This window comes from Heptranchias perlo, chromosome 9 (genome assembly GCF_035084215.1).
Source record: "Heptranchias perlo isolate sHepPer1 chromosome 9, sHepPer1.hap1, whole genome shotgun sequence".
NCBI classification, from domain to species: Eukaryota; Metazoa; Chordata; class Chondrichthyes; order Hexanchiformes; family Hexanchidae; genus Heptranchias; species Heptranchias perlo.
Window position 1 is genome coordinate 66,812,920 of NC_090333.1, and position 22,989 is coordinate 66,835,908.

Sequence of the window (22,989 nt, forward strand, 5' to 3'; positions counted from 1 at the left end):
TGTGATAACATTGCCGTATTAATAAACATGTGTGTGATTAATGTTTTATTACTAGTTAATCTCCAGACAAAAATTTTAAAAAATATATTTACTAAATTATATTTTTGTACGATGGGAGTAATTTTTTGAGGCCTTCTAGGACCAGAGATAGGGCTATAACATGATGAATTCTCCAACCCCTGCTTGCCACTGGCATTGGAGTCTCACTATATTACCCCTTATATTTATTTATGTATTTAATCCTGCCAATCCATTTCTCACCTACTTATGCGATATATATTTCTCTTCATTTTTCCAACAAATGGAAAAAACATGTTGAACCCTTGCTGCCAATTTATTTACGACCTTGGTAATGCATTTTTGAAGGACATTCTCCCCCAAAAAAGTCATTTCAAACCAATCTGTGATGTTATTTTTTCACTGTGATGTAATTCCTTGTTACTGACATATTGGGCTCGATATTAGGAGGGAGGCGGGTTGGCAGCGGGGGGTCGACTGGGCGCGTGGGGAACGCGCCCAGTGCATTCGGGGTGCTCCGCATGCGATGGCAGCCTAATTGAACACACTTTCCTGTGCTTCCGGATTTCGCGCTGGAAAGCTGCGCAGCGGGCGGACTGCGCACCCGCATCATAGGCTGTCAGCTGGAGGAGCCCTATTTAAAGGGGCAGTCCTCCACTGACTGATGCTGTAGAAAATAGGCAAAATTACAGCATGGAGCATCCCAGGGGGAAGGCTGCTCCCAGGTTTAATGATGCCTCACTCCAGGTCTTACTGGATGGGGTGAGGGGGAGGAGGAGGAGGAGGGAGATCTTCCACCCGGCAGACGGGAGGAAGTGGTTTGCCTCTGCCACCACAAAGGCCTGGCTCGAGGTGGCAGAGGAGGTCACCAGCACCACCAACATACCACGCACCTGCATACAGTGCAGGAGGCGCTTCAATGATCTAAGTAGGTTAGCCGAAGTGAGTACACTTACTCATACCCCTACACTCCATCTGCCACATCACCGCCCCCACCCCACATCTCCTTCTGCACTGCCAACACTACTCTATCACATCACTCCTCACACCCACTCAAAGCTCATCCTCATCTTACCTGCATTTACTCACCTCCCCAGTACTCATCCCACCACTACCACTCAACTAAATCCTCATACAATCTCATGGCTCTATCTCATACTCACTCTCTCGTGCATCTCTTTCACGGTCAGCCTCACCCAACCTGCCACTACCTGTGCTTCAGCCACAGGGCATGCATCACATATGTGTAGTAGGGGTAAGGCAAACGTGTTGTGAGCATGAAGGGGATGCACAAGGGTGTTTGAGGGTTTGTCATGGTTTTTACTTATATTTGATTTCGGATCAACTCACATAACATATTATATTGTCACCACTACTGCCACGTCTTTGCCAATCTTGTCTGGTTTGTGCAATAATGCCCTTTCCTGAGGATCACCATGAAGACCCACAACTGATGCCACCCATTGTGTCACTGCAGAGTGGGTGTAGGTGTATTTGCAGAGCTCTTTTGTGCAGACGACTGAGAGACGCTGGCGATGCCCCCGGTGGCACACTGGAAGGATGCGGAGGAGAAGTTGTCGAGGGCAGTGGTGACTTTGACAGCGACAGGTAAGAAGATGGTGCTCAGGCCAGCCAGGATCAGCTCGGCATGAAGGAGGCTGCAGATGTCCACGACTACATGTCGAGTGACTCTGAGCCTTCGTATGCACTGCTGCTCAGAGAGGTCCAGGAAGTTGAGCCTCGGTCTGTAGACCCTGTGGCGAGGGTAGTGCCCTCTGCGACGCATCTCTCTCTGCGGTTGCCCTCCCTCCTGCTGTGCAGGTGGATGTGTCACAGCACTGTGTTGTGGGGCTCCACGTGTCAGAGGTGGACGGCGTGGCCGGCGAGGCTGGTGATTCTGTTCATACTCCAAGGAGGTCATGACTGCAGCTACAGCAGCCCCCATCCGGAAGATGTACATCTGAGGGGGTCCGCAAGGTAGGTAAATGTGTCTGCACACTGGGATTGAGGTTGCAAGTTTGTGAATTTTATTGTTAGGAGGAGGGTGGTGGAGGCCAAACTTTGTCCAAAGTGACAGAGTGGCCTCCTGCAATGAGTGAGGGTCTCCCCACTCTCACCCCTCCCCCACCTGTCAAATGGACCTTTGCAGCTGCCACAGGCTGATGGCTGCAACATGTCCATTTGAACTGGGAGTGTTTCCCCCAGTACGGGAAACATGCTCAGTTTAGTTGAAAATCCCACCCCTCCTAAAATATCCTACAAATCAGGTCTGCTAATGACTTGAACTGTCACATTAATTGCCTTAAGTGGGATCCCGACGGCTTTATTTGCCGGCGGGAGTCCCGCATGCGGGGGCTACGCGCGCATCTAAGCGCGTCATTGGGGAACCCGGAAGTGGGCAGGTTGGAGCCGGGCTCCGGACCCGCCCCGGGAATCCCCCATTTTCGGAGCCTCCCCACCACGAACCCACCTGCTCGGACGTCCAAAAATCGAGCCCACAGTTACTCTGAACCAATGATAGATGAGATCTCTCAGTAACATTGTTCCCACAAATCAATCCCAAAAATTACATGGTTCAAAAATGAAATCGTAGAACGGTTGCTTAATTTTTATTCACCAGGCTACATTTGGAATTGTCAGAAGATTACATTTGGCCAACTAGCTGGTTCAAAGAGACAATCGACAATATATTTTAGATTCAATCTAATGAAGACCAATAGAAGGGTTATGGTATCCATCAGCACCTCCACCAATGGCAGACCTAGATTCAACGTAGCAACAGGACTAGGCCATTCAGCCCCTCGAGCCTGTTCTGCCATTTAATTAGATCATGGCTGATCTGTATCTTAACTCCATCTACCCACCTTGGTTCCATAAGACTTAATACCCCTGCCTAACAGGCCTTCTCCAGTATTGTTTTTTTTTGATGCATTGAAACGTTTTATATTTATACTTTCACTTTATACAGTCTCTTCCAGGATGTAATTATAATAAGAAATGGCAATGAACTTCACACAGATTCTCTGGTAGAGTATCTCTTAGCCTGGTGAATCCCTTATCTATTGTATAAAGCTTCTCAGGAAACTCCAACAGGTGTTTATCATCCAGCATGTTATAGATTTCATGAACTTTGGAGTGAGCCTTGTGAACAATGAGTGTTTTTGGAGCATTCAAAAATTTTAATTATGGGAATTGCCAAAGAATCTTTTCTTGTGTCTGCGAAGATATCAATGTCTTTATTTTTTTCTGGTTTCTCTGGTCTCCCCAGAGCACATCCCATTTACCAGCTATGGCCGAGAGAGTTGGTGACTTACCTCCCTTCTGCTCATCAGCAATGCTTCTCTGATTGCATTGGGAATGACTCTTTCTTTGATATTTCCCTTGTGGGAGGTGCCTGGTCTCAGCACAGCTGATAGCAGCAGGGGAATTCAACCAACAGTCCCTCTTCCGTTGTGTCACACCTTAGCAATGGAAATGTATGTAAGGTGTTACAGAATGCCCCAGCATACACTGTAAATGTATTTGTACTGCAAACTAAGTAAAGAAAATACATGTTCTGTTTACTTCCATTATGGTCAAACCTTGTTGTAGTGAAGTTGGTTGTTATTAAAAACCACCCATCAACATTTCACAATAGGTTAGACAGGTGGGTGAAGGAAAGTGAGATAAAGGGATTTGGGAACAGGGCAGTCACATGGGATTAGGACTTGTGTGGAGCATAAACACCAAGACGGCCTGAACATCTGGTTTCCATGTTAGAATTGCAAAGGAATTATATGTAATCAAAGCTATTTATTTTCCTGCTCCTGGCTAACTTCATCATCTACTCTGGAGTTCAGCCATGATAATAAGATGTACTTCATTACAACGCTCCTCCCCCACTTCACATGTAAGAAATGTAGTACTGAGTCCCACATCCGACAATAACAGACACCCAGATGTGATTGTTTCTGGGGCTTCCAGGATGCGTCTAGTGCCATTGATACTTCCTACAAGTAGAAATAGGATGTAACAGTAGGTTCTTCATAAAAGACTACGTAGTAAGAGAGAAAAGGCAAGAGAAGAGTTTAATTTTTTTCCTCTTTTCTTTATTTAAATATTTAATAAAAACTGCATACACTGGAAAGAACACAATCACACTACACCTTTTAATGCATTGCCACAAGGTTTTACACACATAGGACTCAGCTGCTGGTCACTGTGGTTTCATTACACTGGCAGGAAAAATCAGAGAGCAAGTTATTATCTTAATGGCGAGAAACTGGAAAGTACTGCAGTACAAAGGGATCTGGGGGTCTGAGTGCAAGAAAATCAAAAAGTTAGTATGCAGGTGCAGCAGGTGATCAAGAAGGCCAACGGAATGTTGGCTTTTATTGCTAGGGGGATAGAATATAAAAACAGGGAGGTATTGCTGCAGTTATATAAGGTATTGGTGAGACCGCACCTGGAAGACTGCATACAGTTTTGGTGTCCATACTTAAGAAAAGACATACTTGCTCTCGAGGCAGTACAAAGAAGGTTCACTCGGTTAATCCCGGGGATGAGGGGGCGGACATATGAGGAGAGGTTGAGTAGATTGGGAACTCATTGGAGTTCAGAAGAATGAGAGGCGATCTTATTGAAACATATAAGATTGTGAAGGGGCTTGATCGGGTGGATGCGGTAAAGATGTTCCCAAGGATGGGTGAAACTAGAAGTAGGGGGCATAATCTTAGAATAAGGGGCTGCTCTTTCAAAACTGAGATGAGGAGAAACTTCTTCACTCAGAGGGTAGTAGGTCTGTGGAATTTGCTGCCCCAGGAAGCTGTGGAAGCTACATCATTAAATAAATTTAAAACAGAAATAGACAGTTTCCTAGAAGTAAAGGGAATTAGGGGTTACGGGGAGCGGGCAGGAAATTGGACATGAATTTAGATTTGAGGTTAGGAGCAGATCAGCCATGATCTTATTGAATGGGCTCAAGGGGCCGATTGGCCTACTCCTGCTCCTATTTCTTATGTTCTTATGTTCTTAACCAAACTTTTGGCAAGACACCATAAATGGAATTGCTCCCTCTACATGCTCATGGCTATTTCACTAAAGTGGTGAATGCATTTGAATCTGACAGGTCCAAAATGGGCCAGCATTAAGAATTTTCTGAATTGATATGAATTGGCCCAATTTAGCCCAGGCCAGCTTCCAACCAGAGATGTACTCATCAGTAAATCATACAGCCTAGAAATGATCGCTTGTGACATCAGAGTGTGACTACTTAGCGTGTTCATATGACGTTCTGCTGTCTTCTGTTTTTAACGCAGGTCTTAACCTAATTAAAAGAAATGGTTTTATGCCTCCATTAAAATAATGGATAGAAGAATGTCATGTGACTACATTAAGCACTCTTGCACAAACAATAAATTTTGGGCTTATATCACCAATTTAACAGGGTCCTCTCACCCATTTACCAGAATAATCTAATTATTAGACAGGAAGTATTGAAAAAAAAGTCTTGCATTTATATAGAGTCTTTCATGACCTCAGGACATCCCAAAGCACTTTACAGCTAATGAAGTATTTTTGAAGTGTAGTTACTGTTATATTATAAGAAGTGTGGCAGTCAATTTGTGCACAGCAAGGTCCCACAAACAGCAATGCAATAATGACCAGATAACCTGTTTTTAGTGATGTTGGTTGTAAGTAAAAATGTATTTACTTAATAATCCCAATTAAGGCATGAAGTGGTTTTGTTCCAAAGCATTATGGCTTTATTAAGAAGTTACAACAAGTTATTAAGAGGTTAACATACAAAAATACAACACTAAATAGACAAATACGACCTGATATAATTCGGTCACTCGTCAAAGCCTCAGTGTGCACCCGATGACCTTGATAGTTAGACAGCCAGTCCTGCCTCAAGAATTCTAACCAGTTATCGGAAAGCACCTTTCTTATATATGTTTTAAACACAAAGAGCTCTGTATGAGTTTCCCATCAATCATCCTCCCTGTGGTATGGGCCTGCCAACTCCTCACCCTCCCTTCGCATCTCATGGTGATATGCGCATGCATTGGGACGGTGCAAAACTCCCCATCCAGGAAGGATATCTCCATTTCACACTGATGACCAAAGAAGGCACCTGTGTTTAACAGCTTTGAGAAGGGTCTAACACAACCCTTATCTCCACACCAAGGCAGTAACGTCCTGCTTGGTTTGTTTTACTGCCGAGAAAACAAGTCTTGAGGACATTGCCAGGTGCCATTATGTAAAGGGCCTTTCTTTTGATCAAAGCTACAGAAAGCCTGTTGCGATAGAAAGCAGACAATCTTTTGTTCACCGCAAAGCGCTAGACTACATACATTTGACCTAAAACCAAGTTTATAATAATGAAGGAAGCTGGATTAGGGTGCCATGAACTGTATGTAGAATGTATGGTGCATCACTATTGGTTGTACCAGGACCGTTGATTTGTATTGTATGACCTGTATTGTATTGTTTGAAACACGACTTGAATTGCATTGTGTGTACCTTTTACAAATTTTATGAATAAAGTTTATTTTGAAATTTAAAAAAAGGAAGCTGGATTAAAGCTTTTCTTACATTGGTTGAGGGATAAATATTGGCCAGGACCCCCCTCCTTCAGATAGTGCTATAGGATCTGCAGATGGGGCCTCAGTTTAATGTCTCATTTAAAAGATGGCACCTCAGGTAGTGCAGCACTCCCTCAGTACTGTACTGGAATGTCATCCTAGATTTTGTGCTCAAGTCCCTGGAGTGGAACTTGAACACACAACCTTTTGACTCAGTGCTACCAACTGAGCCACAGCCAACACACCCGTCAAAATCTTTACAGTGACCTTGATAATCTATTTACAGGCTGTCTCAGGTCAAACCAGCGTCATCTCATACCAGGCTTGGTTTGATTTTACTCAGATTTACATTAAAAGTTCCTATTCACTCCTCCAGGGATCAAAGCCTCCTTAGCTGAAATAGGAATCTGACAGAACCTCCTGGAAATGGCTGCTACCTGTCTCAGTGGTTATTCTCCAATGGGTTTTCCCAAAGTTATGTAACAATATTATCATAGAATCTTACAGCACAGAAGAAGGCCATTCAGCTCATCGTGCCTGTGCTGGCTCTTTGAAAGAGCTGTCCAATTAGTCCCACTCCCCTGCTTTTACCCCATAGCCCTGCAATTTCCTCCCCTTCAAGTATTTATCCAATTCCCATTTGAAAGTTAGGATTGAATCTGCTTCCACCACCCTTTCGGGCAGTGCATTCCAGATCATCATAACTCACTGCGTTAAAAAAATGTCTCCTCATCTCACCTCTGGGCCTTTTGCCAATTACCTTAAATCTGCGTCCTCTGGTTACCGACCCTTCTGCCAGTGGAAACAGTTTAACTTGTAGATGGGCTGCACTTTCTAAAAAAAACATCAAGGGATGCAGCCTACATACTAGTTAGTAATAGTTTTCTTTTCCCTGGGTAACTTAAACCTGAGGGTTTAAGTTTACGGTGCAGCCTATATGTGCATCGTTCGTTCCCCATAGCTGACCCGTTCTTCCATTAATTATTAGAGACATTTTTGATAGTCTTGTATGATCACCAACTAGAAGGGAGTGAAGTACTCTCTTAGTTTTCAGATGTGCAAGCAAAAAAACCTGAGTATAAACGCAACATTAGCAGAGTCCCGGGAGCAAGTCAGTTGCCTGCTATCATGCTGGGACATGGTGCGTGAAGTAGAAGCCAGGAGGTAGAGATGTCAAAAAGAAAAAGATAACTATTGGTCTCACGTTAAAAAGGGATGTTGTATATCCGCATTCCTTGTTGTTTTGTTGCAATCCTCAATGTGCTTTTTTTTGTGAGACACTAAGTTCTGTTGCTGTTCTTATAACTCTGCCAGTTCAGCCAGCATGGAGTATATCGTGCATAGATGACTAAATATTATTAACAACATCTGGATTTGCTGGCAGCTTTTGTGTGTTAGGCGGAAAGCTGCATTTCATTCGGATCGCTCTCCTCGGGGGCGAATGCCTCGGAGGCACGTACTGAATCTGAGAAGAGATGGGGTAAAGTCATACAAATCAGTGTTCAAAGAGAGTAAATGTACCCAAGCCAGGCAGAATATGTGAATTCAGAGTCCTCCATTATTATTATCTAAGTTTAGAAGTTTCCTTTTTTTTATATATGGTTAAGTTATTTATTAATTGTGCCCCTTTAAAAGGGGGGGGGGTCACTTTTGTTTGGTTTTTGGTTGATGACACTGGGGCAACCCTGTGTCTCCTTATTGGTTATTTTAGAAAAGGCAAACAGTTAAAGTGTGCCTGAAGGCAGAAAAATACTTCATTATGTAAGCAGTAGATACCATGGGCTCTTGTCTAGTAAGTTTTAGTCTATATAGTATGACCTTAAAACGCTTGGTGATTTTCATCTCAGTGTTTGAAAACTTTTGAATAGTCTTTGCCGACGCGTGCTTATAATCCTGAAATACAGACTTCATTTAACCGGAGCCAAGAAAAATGCTGCAGCCATTCAGGCATGACCTGATTGCATGATTATCTGTGCTGGATTTCATTGGATGAAAGTGGCAGATGGAAACATGTATTATGTTAATGTGGTATTTCATATAAAAAACAAGATATTACCTGCCTTTTCTCAGAGCTGGACTCTCTGTGATTTAAGAGCAGGTCTCTGGCGTTCAGGAGCTGGACTCTGGATGCATTGTGTGACATTTTAGAACCTTAGGAAAATTGTACTGATTGGATTTGGAAGCGATTGAAAGATTTTGGAGGAAAGTTAGGATTACCAGAATATTCTTCATTCAATCGGCGAAGGTATGTGAAACGCAGAACAGAGCTTTCTTCAAACATTAGTTTGTGTTTGCTGATTTTCTGCTCCAACTTGTCCCTCTTCATTCCTGTCCATTCTCTTTTTACTGTCTTATTTTGATTACCATGCACCCAGCTATAGTGAGACATTTTTCCCACACTTCTAATGCTGGTATCGTTCAGTGAATAAGCTGACAGCAGAAGTCTGTGTGCTTCAAGTTGTCTCTTGTGACCGGCACATTTGTTGCGCTATAAGCTTTACAATTACTAGCTAAAGAAGTGTGACTGACAGCAGACCAGAGGCACAGTGTCTAAGTGAAGTGAGGTGCTCCTGCAATTTGCCACAAGCAAAACACAATCCTCGTGTTTTGTTGGGTACTCTAGATTGCTGAATTGAAACTTGTTCGACCGCCCTCTCCCCACAGCGCTGAGTGTTCTTGTTTCATATCTCAATAACATTTCATTGTAATATATTTAATGTCTGTTTGTTCTCAGAAGCATTCATTTCACCTTCTTACTTCTCTAAGTTAGAATCTGTAACAAAGAAAAGTTCAAACAATCGCACAAAAATATTTTCAGAACTTACATTAAACAAAAATAAAATCCAGCTTGTTCCCCCCATCCCTTCAAGAATTGTCAGTGAGTGGGTTAACGCAGTTCTCCCATACCCACAAGGGAGTTGACCTTACAGGAATTAATGCACAAGTCTGTAACCACTTCCTATCCAATTTAAAGCCCACATCCTAATAATTTTGTTCAAATAATAGTCCTTTAGAGATTACAGTCATCCCATGTGCCTCTCAGAGCATTAACCATAAGGAGCCAATCTTCCCACAATCTCCTAGACACTCAGCCATTATGGGTTAGTGCAATCCCCCAAGTGCGCCTCAGAGTCAACTGCAAATTGGGTACTACAATCCTTCCACCCACACAGCAAGTTGGGGCTAAATGTTATCATTCATGTTCTGCGTCAACATTAAATAGATTAATGTAACCTTTCTCTCCCCAGTACCTCCTTGGAGTCAACAACTAGGGATTGATGCAATCACCTCCCACTGTATCCTTAATAGAGTAACATTAAAGTATTGGATGAGCAGAAATGTCCTCCAATTAAATATTGGGAAGACCTAAGCCATTGTCTTCAGCCCCCGCTGCAAACTCCATTCCCTAGCCACCAACTCCATCCCCCTCCCTGGCCACTGTCTGAGGCTGAACCAGACTATTCGTAACCTTGGCATCCTGAGCTGAGCTTCCGACCCAATATCCTCTCCATCACCAAGACCGCCAACTACCACCTGCGTAACGTCACCCGTCTCTGCCCCTGCCTCAGCTCATCTGCTGCTGAAACCCTCATCCATGCCTTTGTTACCTCTAGCCATGACTATTCCAATGCTCTCCTGGCTGGCCTCCCATCTTGCACCCTCTGTAAACTTGAGTTCATCTAAAACTCTGCTGCCCGCTTCCTAACTCGCACCAAATCCCATTCATCCTTCACTCCTGTGCTCGCTGACCTACATTGACTCCTGGTCCGGCAACGCCTCGATTTTAAAATTCTCATCCTTGTTTTCAAATGCCTCCGTTGCCTCCCCCCTCCCTATCTCCGTAACCTCCTCCAGCCCTACAACCCTCCGAGATCTCTGCGCTCCTCAAATTCTGGCCTTTTGCACATCCCCGTTTTAATCACGCCACCATTGGTGGCCGTGCCTTCAGCTGCTTAGGCCATAAGCTCTGGAATTTGCTTCCTAAACCTCTCCACCTCTCTGCCTCTCTACCTCTCCTTCTTTAAGAGGCTCCACAAAGCCTACCTCTTTGATCAAGCTTTTGGTCACCTGTCCTAGTATCTCCTTACGTTGCTCAGTGTCAAATTTTGTTTGATTACGCTCCTGTGAAGCACCTTGGAACGTTTTACTACATTAATGGCGCTATTTGAATGCAAGTTGTTGTTGAAGTCATTCAGTGCTTTACTGAGGCTGTATCTATAGTCAGTACTGAAGTAATGCGTTTAAGCAATTCTTTAATCAGCACTGGAAGGGTTGATGCAGTTTACTGTCGTCACTTTCTGTCTAATTTAAAACCTGTATCTTTGTTTAAATAATAACCATTTCGTGAACATGTACAGTAGTTTAACTGAATCGATGAATAGACTAATAAAAAGGGAAGATCAGGAAAGAATCTTTGGGGATGAAACTGCATTGTGCAATTGTTGCAGATGAATGCCTAATGTTTTCCTATGAATTTCTTTTGTATGCTATTTGTGCACAGGTGTTAACATCTCTATTGAAATAGCAGAGAAAGGAATTGCTTACCAATGTGTTAAATGTTTCTTCACTAATATCAAACAGCACAATTTCACCCCCTCAGAGTATATAGGATGCACCTTGATATAACACAACTCGACTCTTGTTTTTAGCTGGTTGTTCCTGCATCTTTCTCTTTGTGTTAACTTGGCCCCTCCGCCCCCACCAAAAAAATATTTTCAGTAAAGATAGTGACTGAAACTAATTAAATTGGGCCTGACTGAAAATTGAACCTCGGGGCCTTACTTTGAAGGCTGCTCATCAACCGCAGATTTTTCTCACTTTGCAGCTTGTTTGTAATAGTCTAATGTGGCGCCAAAAAAAAAGTCTAATGTGGTGCGTAAGGAATAAATCAGTGAGTTTGGTATTTCAAAGCCGAGCTTGAAGCCCTTGTTGTGAAGGTAGTTAAAGATTGTGTTGCTGTGATGTGATGCCACACTTTGTTACAGCTCCAACGTGCAATCCCTCGGAATGGTCGGGTACCATGGATTGCTCTTATCCCTGTTGTCAAGGGGAAAGGTGCAGAGCGGTGACTTGGTATTTTCACGCATAGAGCAAAGGAAGGAATCAAGCAACAATTATCCTCTGCCCCTGCTGTCGGTTGGCAAGTGGGGCCTGGTGTGGTGAGATTCAAAAAAGAAAGAGAAATCCTGACTTCTGTTAACATTGTCAGGGGCTTTAAATTCTATTATTTCCCATTCCTGCACCGCAGGATGGTATATATTATTCTTCATGATGCTCTTTGTATGTCTGCCTTTTCTTTTAAATTTCCTGTAGTGCTCTGCGCATAAAGGCAGCTGTTGTTTATGTAACATGAGGGGACCTCTGAAATGCCAAAAACAGCAATAAAATGCCTTCTTAAAGGGGCATTTTCATCTTGCAAAAATACTTTCAATTTTTATGGCACTGACATCCTGTGTAAGTTTTCATATGTTTCACATAATTTAATTGGGTTCTCCAACAAATTACCTTTTTCACAAACAAGTTACTGATGATACAAATACTCAGAAAACAATAAAGATTGAATCAAATGCAAAACTTTAACAGAGCTTCTCCAGAATGTGTTTCTTACACAGTGTAATACTCTGCAAGACTTTTGGAGTAACCGGTCTGTGGTAGACTTCTCAATATACTGTTTGTACATTGGTAAGGTAATATTGCTACTCACCAAATGGAGTGCAAATGTCAATACTAGAAACTGAATTAATAAACTGAACTAAAGATGAGTAGTTTTGCCAAAAGGAGCTCTTCATATGGCATATGTTAATCTTGAGACATTAACATTCTTCCTTTCAAAATATCCCTTGATGAGACGGCAACTCAAGATAATGAATTTATGTGCTTCCCCTTCTTTGCAAATGTATATGTAGTAATACTTTGAAGCAATCAGAACCATTCTTAAAGTCTGATGGACAATGGTTGAACTTTAACAATCAAATGCAGATTGTGTGTGAGGCTAGGACAATTGAATATTTCAAAACTGAGATTGATAGATTTGTGTTGGCAAGGGCATTAAGGGTTACTGAACTAAGATGGGCAGATGGAGTTAAGGTGCAGGTCAGCCATGATTTGATTGAATGGTGAAACAGGCTCGAGCAGCTGAATGGCCTACTGCTGTTCCTATGTGTTTCAAGAGACCACTAATTCAGTTATCACCTACCAATAGCTATTATCCTTCAAGGGACCCTTAGTTAAATTATCATCTAGAACAGAGCTTCTGGACTTTGGCTGACGTTGTCTCATTGAAAATGCAGAAAAATCAGCACTGTTTTGTGTTTTGGCTACCCCCTGATCACAGAGACAAAGGAACTCTTTCCCAGTTGTATGAAATGAAGCCAATTTTTAATTCACATATACCCTGTCTATTCACAGTCCAATAGAAAAAATATTATGCAGAAATCTTCTCTATTTGATGCAGGATGGGATCTCTACCAACAATTTGCATTTATATAGCACCTTTAGCATAAGAAAACGTCCCAAGGCACTTCACAGTAGTGTAATCAGACACAAATTTACACCGAGCCAAAGAAGGAGACATTAGGACAGGTGACCAAAAGCTTGGTCAAAGAGGTCTTAGAGGAGGAGAGAGAGGCAGCGAGGTGGAGAGGTCTAGGGAGGGAATTTCAGAACTTGGGGCCTGGACGGCTGAAGGTACGGCCGCCAATGGTGGAGCGAAGGAAGTGAGGGATGTACAAGAGGCCAGAATTGGAGGAACGCAAAGTTCTCGGAGGGTTGCAGGGCTGGAGGAGGTTAAAGAGATAGGGAGGGGCGAGGTCATGGAGGGATTTGAACCCAAAGGTGAGAATTTTAAAATTGAGGCGTTGATGGACCGGGAGCCAATATAAGCCAGCGAGCACAGGGGTGACGGGTAAACGGAACTTGGTGCGAGTTAGCATACGGGCAGCAGAGTCTTGGCTGAGCTTTAGTTTGTGGAGGGTGGAAGTTGGGAGGCCAGCCAGGAGAGCATTGGAATAGTCATGCCTGGAGGTGACAAAATCATATTCTATTTGAAAAAGGTAACAACATGTTCCAGTAATATATTTTGTGAAACTATGAAAAGAATAAACAAATTTAAAATAGGAAATGGTACAATCATACCACTTGAATAAAGGTACTTGACTGTTCATAGAAAGTCCTGAGCTTTTTACTGTGATCCAGTTACTGGTACTTAGCCATTCACCGTTCAAATTCCTAATGTAAACACTGTGCCATCTACCTACAATGATGCAACCTGTAGTGTTTCCTTTCTGTGAAGGGGGAGGGAGTTGTTACATTTATGAGAGCTGTGGTCAATATAAGAACATACTGTTATTGTTTCCTCTGCGGAACTCCAGCCAGAACATTGAAGCTGCTTATGACTTTCATAAATCCTGTTTAGTGCTCCGCTGACATGTGTGATCAATTTAGAAAGTCAAACAAGGAAAGAATCTCTCAGTTCTCAGTTTTCACCAAAGCACTAAGTGTAAGAAAACATTGGAGATGGGTTTAAAAACTTATCATTTTCCTTGGGTTATGCTTTTTTTATTATTCGTTCATGGGATGTGGGCGTCGCTGGCGAGGCCAGCATTTATTGCCCATCCCTAATTGCCCTTGAGAAGGTGGTGGTGAGCCGCCTTCTTAAACCACTGCAGTCCGTGTGGTGACGGTTCTCCCACTGTGCTGTTAGGTTGGGAGTTCCAGGATTTTGACCCAGCGACGATGAAGGAACGGCAATATATTTCCAAGTCGGGATGGTGTGTGACTTGGAGGGGAAATTGCAGGTGGAGTTGTTCCCATGCGCCTGCTGCCCTTGTCCTTCTAGGTGGTAGAGGTCGTGGGTTTGGGATGTGCTGCCGAAGAAGCCTTGGAGAGTTGCTGCAATGCATCCTGAAGATGGTACACACTGCAGCCATAGTGCGCCAGTGGTGAAGGGAGTGAATGTTTAAGGTGGTGGATGGGGTACCAATCAAGCGGGCTGTTTTGTCCTGGATGGCTGCTCAAAGCAATATTGCGAAGACTGTAAGCAGATTGATTGTTTTAACCATTTCCACTATGTACTCGTAACCAGATATATAATAAAACCCTTTCCCATCACTCATGTAGAGACATCGACTTTTCAATACATTTTCATTGTTCAGTGGCAACCCTTAGATGTGAAGGCCTGGACATTTCCATTGCCACATTTTAAATTTCGATACTGTCAATTTTCAAAGCATTAGTAGAAGTGGTTCTGTGGAGTTAACTGAACAATGGAAATGTCCAGGCCCTCACATCTAACGAGTTGCCACTGAACAATGAAAATGGACTGAAAAGTCAGTGCCTCTACATGAGTGATGGGAAAGGGTTTTATTATATATCTGGTTACTAGTACATAGTGGAAATGGTTAAAACAATCAATCTGCTTACAGTCTTTGCAATATTGCCTTGAGTATAACCCAAGGGAAATGATAAGTTTTTTAACCCATTTCCAATGTTTTTGTACGCTTAGTGCTTTGGTGAAATCTGAGAGATTCTTTCCTTGCTTGACTTTCTGAATTGTTCACACATGTCAGGGGAGCACAGTGGCCTCATTATGCCCAAGCTGGGAGGGGAAAGAAATCTACTGGTGATCCCAGCTCTTGAACACCATCACTGACCCATATTAGTAAACATTATCTGCATGGCCATCAGGTGAAAAAGAAAAGGAAGAACTTTCCTTCATATTGTGCCTTTCACAACCTCAGGACCTCCCAAAGCGCTTTACAGCCAATTAAGTACTTTTTGAAGTGTAGCCACTGTTGTAATGTAGGAAACGTGGCAGCAAATTTATGCACAGCAAGGTCCCATAAACAGCAATGTGATAAAATACAGATAATCTGTTTTATTGATGTTGATTGAGGGATAAATATTGGCTAGGGCACCGGAAAGAACCTCCCATCTCATAGAAATAGTGCCTTGGGATCTTTTATGTCCACCTGAGACGGCAGATGGGGCCTCAGTTTAATGTATCATCTGAAAGATGGCACCTCCAATAGTGCAGTACTCCCTCAGTACTGCACTGAGTTGTCAGCTTGGATTATGTGCTCTAGTTTGGGACTTGAACCCACAACCTTCTAACTCAGACGAGAATGCTACCACTGAGCCAAGGCTGACAAGACAGGATTGGGCTTGGCTTTGATGCTGCTACAGTCAAATAGCCTCTGATATTCAACGTGTCGGCCCACCTCTTCGGGAAGACGCTGGAGAGCTGCAGTTATTTATGAAATCATAAGCCCTGCACGAGGTGTCTGCGGCAGAGAAGGGATGGGAGAAAAAAAATGGAGGAGAAAAAGTTAAAAAGATTTGATGGCAGAAAAAAATGGGATGGGACCACTGTTGTTCACAATTTACATAAACGATTTGGACTCGGGGATCACAAGTACAATTTTAAAATTTGTGGACAACACCAAATTGGGGGGTATAGTAAATACTGAGGAAGGCAATGATAAAATACAAGACATTAATAAAGTTGCAAAATGGGCATATAATTGATAAATGTGAGGTGTTGTGTTTTGGTAGGAAGAATAAGGAGGCCACATACTGCTTGGATAATAAGAATCTAAATGGGGAAGAGGATCAAAGGGATCAAGGGGCACAAATCACTAAAAGTAGCGATGCAGGTTAATAAGTCCATTTAAAAAAAAGCAAACCAAGGACTGGGGTTCATTTCTAGAGGGATAGAATTGAAAAGCAGGGAAATTATGTTAAACTTGTGTAGAACCTTGGTTAGACCACACTTCTAGTATTGTGCACAGTTCTGGTCTCCATATTATAAAAAGGATATAGGGGCACAGGAGAAATTGCAAAAAAGATTTACAAGGATGATACCAGAACTGAGAGGATCAGGAAAGGCTGAACAGGCAGGGGTTCCCTTCTCTAGAAAAGAGAAGGCTGAGTGGTGACCTGATAGAGGTCTTTACGATTATGAAAAGGTTTGATAGGGTAGACATAGAGAAGATGTGGGGGAGACCAAAACTAGAGGCCATAAATATGAGCTAGTCACCAATAAATCCAGTAGGGAATTCAGGAGAAACTTCTTTACCCAGAGAGCGGTGAGAATGTGGAACTTGCTACCACAAGGAGTAGTTGAGGCGAATAACATAGATGCATTTAAGGGGAAGCTAGATAAACACATGAGGGAGAAAGGAATAGAAGGTTATGCTGATAGGGTCAGATGAAGAGGGGTGGGAGGAAGCTGGTATGCAGCATAAACACCAGCATAGACCAGCTGGGCCGAATGGCCTGTTTCTGTGCTGTAGGCTTTATGTAACACTATGTTAAAAAAAATGGTCATAAAACAAACAGGAGCATTTCACAGGGGGTAAGATTCATTCTACATATTCCATCAGCAGTTGGAAAGAGCATCATACCTTACTCATGTTGGCATGATGTATTTCAATCCAATAATAGACCTATTACTGTTCTATATAATTTTTACAGACACACTCCTATTTATTTTGATTTGCTGCAAATGTGAGTCAGTAAAAAATTAAACTGTTTCAGACAGCCATTTAGTCAGTTTGAAATGCTTTTCACATTCCCTTTCGATACCATGATGCGTGCTGCATGTACCAGCCTGCACTGATGTGTCATTTAACTGTACCATTCTGTCTCAATCCAAACGCTTTGAAACTTTATTCTCCTGACATTTACTCTTTCCACTGAAATATGGTTTTCATGACTTCTTGGAGGGTATATATGAGCCCAGAGTTTAAGGACAGGCAATAAATATTTCTCCTCCAGGATGTATCTTTTGACGTGCGATGTGCTTTTAAAATCAATTGATTTACTTGGTATTCTTCTCTGGGGAGCTTTTATTAAAAGGTTTCAGCTTTCTATTTTCTCCATTTCAAAGATTGTTCACCTCCCTGAAATTCTAGAAGCTTTCTGCAGTGTGACATGGAGCTGGTCTGCTAAGCAAAAGATGATCTGGTTCCTTTCAAATTCTCAAAGAGCATCCAGAGACCTTAATAATGTAAAAGAAACATATAGCACCTTTCACGACCTCGGGACGTCCCAAAACGCTTTTTTATTACAGCTAATTAAGTACTTTTGAAGTTTTGTCACTGAAGTAATGTAGGAAACACAGCAAGGTCCCACAAACAGCAATGTGATAATGACCAGATAATCTGTTTTTAGTAACCTCGATTGAGGAATAAATATGGGCCAGAACACCAGGGAGAACTCCCCTGCTCTTCCAAATAGTGCCATGGGATCTTTTACAGCTACCTGAGTGGGCAGACGGGGCCTCAGTTTAATGTCTCATCCGAAAGATGACACCTCCAACAGTATAGCACTCCCTCAGTACTGCACTGGAGAGTCAGCCTAGATAATGTGCTCAAGTCCCTGGAGTGAGACTTGAACCCACAACCTTCTGACTCAGAGGCAAGAGTGCAATGTAATGGGATAAATGGGAGATAATAGATTTTGAGAGAAAAAACAAGGAATGGGAGTGTACACTCAGTGGTGAGATATTGAAGGGTGTGGATGAAAAGGAAGAGAATGTGAATCAAATACACAATTCCCTGAAAGTGCAATTACAAGTAAATAAATCCACAAGGCCAAGAGCGTTTTGGTTTTATAAATAGGGCATGGAGTACACGACTAAAGAAATAACGATAAATTTGTACAAAGCATTGGTTAGGCCACAGTTAGAGTACTAGGTGCAGTTTTGGGTGTTAAGAGAAACAACATTAAATCATCGAGAGCGGACAATGTAGTTTCACCAGGATGATGCCAGAGATGAGAAACTATAGTTACGATGAGAGACTTGAGATAATGGGAATATTTCCACTACAACAGAGATAGCTAAGAAGAGCTTTAGTAGAGGTTTTTAATGTTATGCAGTGTTTTGATAGTGAATAGGGAAAGACTATTTTCTTTAGTTGGTGAGTCAGTAACAAAGGTCAACAATTTAAAATGGTTACTAACAGAGTGAGGAGAGAGTATTGGAGACATTTCTTTACACAGTGGATTGTTGGAGCATCAAATGCTTTGCCACAGGGCGGGGTTGAAGCACAGAACATTGAAGCAGAGGAAGATACAGGGCTGTGGAGAGTGTGCGGCAGTGAGCTTACATTTGGATTGCTCCAGCAAAAGAATTAGCACAGACACGAAAGATCGAATGACCTCCATCTGTGCTGTAAACTTCTGTGGTCCTTACACACCACATGTAAGGAAAACAATAGGCAAAACAACTTAAAATAAGCACTGCAGAATCACAAAAAGGATAATTAAATTAAAATGTGTTTTCTATTTCTTTTTAAGTATGGATTATAACAATAACCCGAAACATTCACTCCCTTCACCACCGGCGCACCGTGGCTGCAGTGTGTACCATCCACAGGATGCACTGCAGCAACTCGCCAAGGCTTCTTCGACAGCTCCTCCCAAACCCGCGACCTCTACCACCTAGAAGGACAAGAGCAGCAGGTGCATGGGAACAACACCACCTGCACGTTCCGTCCAAGTCACACACCATCCCGACTTGGAAATATATCGCCGTTCTTTCATTGTCGCTGGGTCAAAATCCTGGAACTCCCTACCTAACAGCACTGTGGGAGAACCGTCACCACACGGACTGCAGCGGTTCAAGAAGGCGGCTCACCACCACCTTCTCAGGGGCAATTAGGGATGGGCAATAAATGCCGGCCTCGCCAGCGACGCCCACATCGCATGTACAAATAAAAAAAATCCAGGGAGTGGTGCAGTGTGCTTCTGCAGGTATGGAGTGGTGAGAGATGGGTCCAGGCCTTAGACATGTCAACAGTCATGTTAATCATGGGCTCTACATAGCACATAAGCCTCCGGGTTTGTCCATTTCCCGCCCCCTCCCCCTTTCTCTTGTTCTGTTCCTTCTTAAATGCTGTTTATCTTTCGATTCTGAGGAATGGTTTCTGGCTGAAATGCAAACTATCTTGAATTTTCTTGACAGATGCTGCCTGACCTGCTGAGTGTCACCAACATCTTCTGCCTCTGTTTCATAGTCATATAAGCTGTCATATCCTTGCCTTGGTACCATCCTTGGGAACAACACCACCTGCACATGGGAACAACACCACCTGCACGTTCCCCTCCAAGTCACACACCATCCCGACTTGGAAATATATCGCCGTTCCTTCATTGTCGCTGGGTCAAAATCCTGGAACTCCCTTCCTAACAGCACTGTGGGAGAACCGTCACCACACGGACTGCAGCGGTTCAAGAAGGCGGCTCACCACCACCTTCTCGAGGGCAATTAGGAATGGGCAATAAATGCTGGCCTTGCCAGCGACGCCCACATCCCGTGAACGAATAAAAAAAAAAAAAATCCCATAATAGTTACTTCCCTGGTTGGTGGTGGTAGGAAAGTGGACGAGAGAGGGGGGATATCACCGGACCATTCCAGAGCATCTCTTAGTGGATGCCTTCAGATTGGCATTGGCGAAATTCAGGGAGGAGGCTACCAACCAGTTGCTTGGTCACAGATGGTGAGTGATGTGAATAAGGAGAAAGAGAAAATAAATTGGACACCATGGATCTTTTTTGACAACAGAAATTCTGGAGATGTGATATTTATATTTCAGCAAGACTTTTTCATACTTTGTAGCCATACTAGTCATTATCCACAAGGTAGACAGTCATGGACAAGGAAGCAAGATTCTGAGGTGGGCTGAAAATTGGCTAAACCAGAGAAGGAAAAGGATGGGTGCGAATGGAGCTCTTTTGATTTGGGAAGAAGTAACTAGAAGCATGTGGGCCTATTGCTGTTTGCTGTGCATATAAATGGTTTGAAGCTGGAGGTAGAAGCTAAGCTGTGTAAGTTTGCAGAGGACACCTAACTGAATAGGAAATAGAGAAACCCAATACAAACAGATCTGGATAGTTTGGGAAGGTGGGCTGGTGAGTTGCAAATGGCATTTAATGTGCACTAATCCTCTTATGAGATAAGGAAGCACTTACTTTAATATTAAACACATTTACATTTAAAAGTAAAAGTACACTCTCTAAAACCGAAATAAAGAGAAGGACAAAGCAAATTCCTGTTGCTTCGTTCTGATGACTGGGATAAGGAAAGTGTTGCTGAGGTCTTGAAGGCATCAAATTAGGAATCAGCCTTCCTTAAAAATTAGTCCTGTTTAGTTTGCTGCCATTGTCCTTTAAATGCAGATCTACAACAGGAAATAATTTGCAGCCAACTGCCATATATATTTTATTGGGGATAACTGGTCACCTCACTATTGGTCACCATTCATAATTGATAGGTCAGAGTGTCGGTATTAAAGAGTCTTAGAGCAGTTATGTTTAAATAAGCTCAGCAAATTTTCACTTAAATGTTGCTGCAAAGTGACGACGAGCTACAAATTTTTAAAGAGCTTCAGTAAAACAACTGATTTCTAAAACTCAAGAGCAGTGTGTGAGTCTCTCTAGGCCAAAGTAGGGGTGGGATGGGGAGACAAATATCCAAACCAACACTTCTCACCACCTCCACTCCCACCAAACTGCCATGACAAACACATGCATGCCCTGAGGTCATGAAAAGCACTATGTAAATGTTCTTCCTTTCTTTCTGTCTTTTCAAATGATACTATTGTACCAGGCCCACTGTTCAATAAAGCACGACAGTGAGCTGTGGGCTTTCTGTGTCCACAAGCTGTCCTCTCTTTCTCCTCCTGTTCCTCCTTCTCCTCCTCCACCCATCAATGGCCACTATAACAATACACTCTGACAAAAAGAACCTCTCTGTACTGTCCACTGCTATGGTGATACATTGAAGATTCCCAGTTGTTAAGCTCAGTAGGTCCAGATTTAACATGCAGTATTATACTCACCTTACAGTTTAACTGTGCAGCTGTGGAATGCTACCCAAGTTCGTCAGCAATGACCTTAACAAGCCCGGAACAAGTAAAAATCTGCTTTTTTTCCCAATCTTTACTAACGTTCATTAATCCATTTCTGGGGGAGGGGGAAGGGGTAGGAATTGTTGGAACCGTACTTAATATGTTCAGGAAGTCCATAAGCACTTTCTATTGACATTACAGCCCTGTTGCTCATGTCTACATTGGCGTCCAAATTATCTAACACATCAAAAAATATGGCTGGGTGTCTCAAATACTCTCAATAACATTTGCTTGTACAGATCTCCCAAGAGAATATTTTGGAGAGAGAATCCCATTAATATAAAACCTCCTTCTGAAATGCTGTTACCAAATCCTTTGTATGTGAAGGGTGGACTATGGGGTAAATTTTAACCCCCAAGAATGGGTGGGTTGGGGGCAGGTGGGTAGTAAAAATACTCCGTTTTTGGAGTGGGACCATATCCCGGCTCCAACGCGCCTACTTCCGGGTTTGACCCAGATGTGTTCGGATACACGCACTTCTAAAACCTGGAAGTCTGGTGGGACGATATTTAAAGGGCCAATTGAGGTATTAAAAGTACTTAATCCTAATTAACTTTTTGTGTGTATTGAGTTACACAAATCATTTTAACTTCACCTGACGTGTCTCTGGTGGCCTCTGAAACACACCATGGAAACTGAGGCAAGTTGCAGCCGGCCCTCATTTGGACCTTTAAACCAGTGATTGACACGTGTGAATAAAAGGTGAGTTTTTGCAGCAGGACAATCAGTTCTCTCAGACAAATCTTTGGCTGGGAGTTCATTGTGTTTAGACTGAGATTTCTTTGTTCACACTCAGAATTCTTGTGTTCAGACATACTTACCTACAATTTGGACCCCCTCAAACTGACAACATCAGGATGTGGGGGGGGGGACACAATGGATTTATTCAACAGTACATGTAAGAAAAAACAAATAGAAATGAAAAACTTGACATTTCGTCATAGACCCTTGTGCATACCCTTGGTGATTACAAAACCTCTGCCTTCCTCTTCCTACATCTTCTTTGTGGTGAATTCCCTGTAGCTTCAGCAGAGGGAGTGACAGGTTGCTCAGGTCCCTGTCCTGACTGCTGAGATGCTCTCGGCCTACACCCTCTGGATTTTGGAGCCCATGAGGGCCTCACCAAAGACTGCTCCTCCTGCACCTGTGCAGGGGCAGACTCAGACATCTGGAGAGGAGGCAGCATTGCAGGTACTGGTTGATTTGGGGGAGGGGGGGCAACGGGTGAGATTTGGAAGCGCTTTGAGTGGCGTCCCACTTCTATGTCCCCTTTCGCCATCATCCCTCTCTTGGGACCGGGCCACACCACTCCTGCCACCCTGCTGGACAACAGTTTGGAGCAGATCTATGATGGCCATGGCTAAAGTATCTGTCTGTCTGTTTGAGGCGGGAGAAAAGTTGGCATCCTGAGTCTGCACGTCCGTTGTCATGGCCTGCATGGAGTCATATGTGAGCCGTGCTTAAAGGTCAGGGAGGCTGCCATTCTCTTCATC

At 43.0% G+C, this 22,989-nt stretch overlaps 1 protein-coding gene across 2 annotated transcripts in view; it reads left to right on the forward strand.

The window, feature by feature from the left end:
- The window catches only part of ddr2a (discoidin domain receptor tyrosine kinase 2a), a 166,120-nt gene that overhangs the window by 37,709 nt on the left and 105,422 nt on the right, over positions 1-22,989 (forward strand). The window contains exon 1 of one of the 2 annotated variants that reach the window (XM_067990682.1): positions 8,650-8,829. The exons of the other annotated variant lie outside the window; for it this stretch is intronic. The gene's annotated coding sequence lies outside the window, so the exon portion shown is untranslated. Of the gene's footprint in view, positions 1-8,649; positions 8,830-22,989 lie in introns of those variants that run through there. 2 annotated transcript variants of the gene reach the window in all.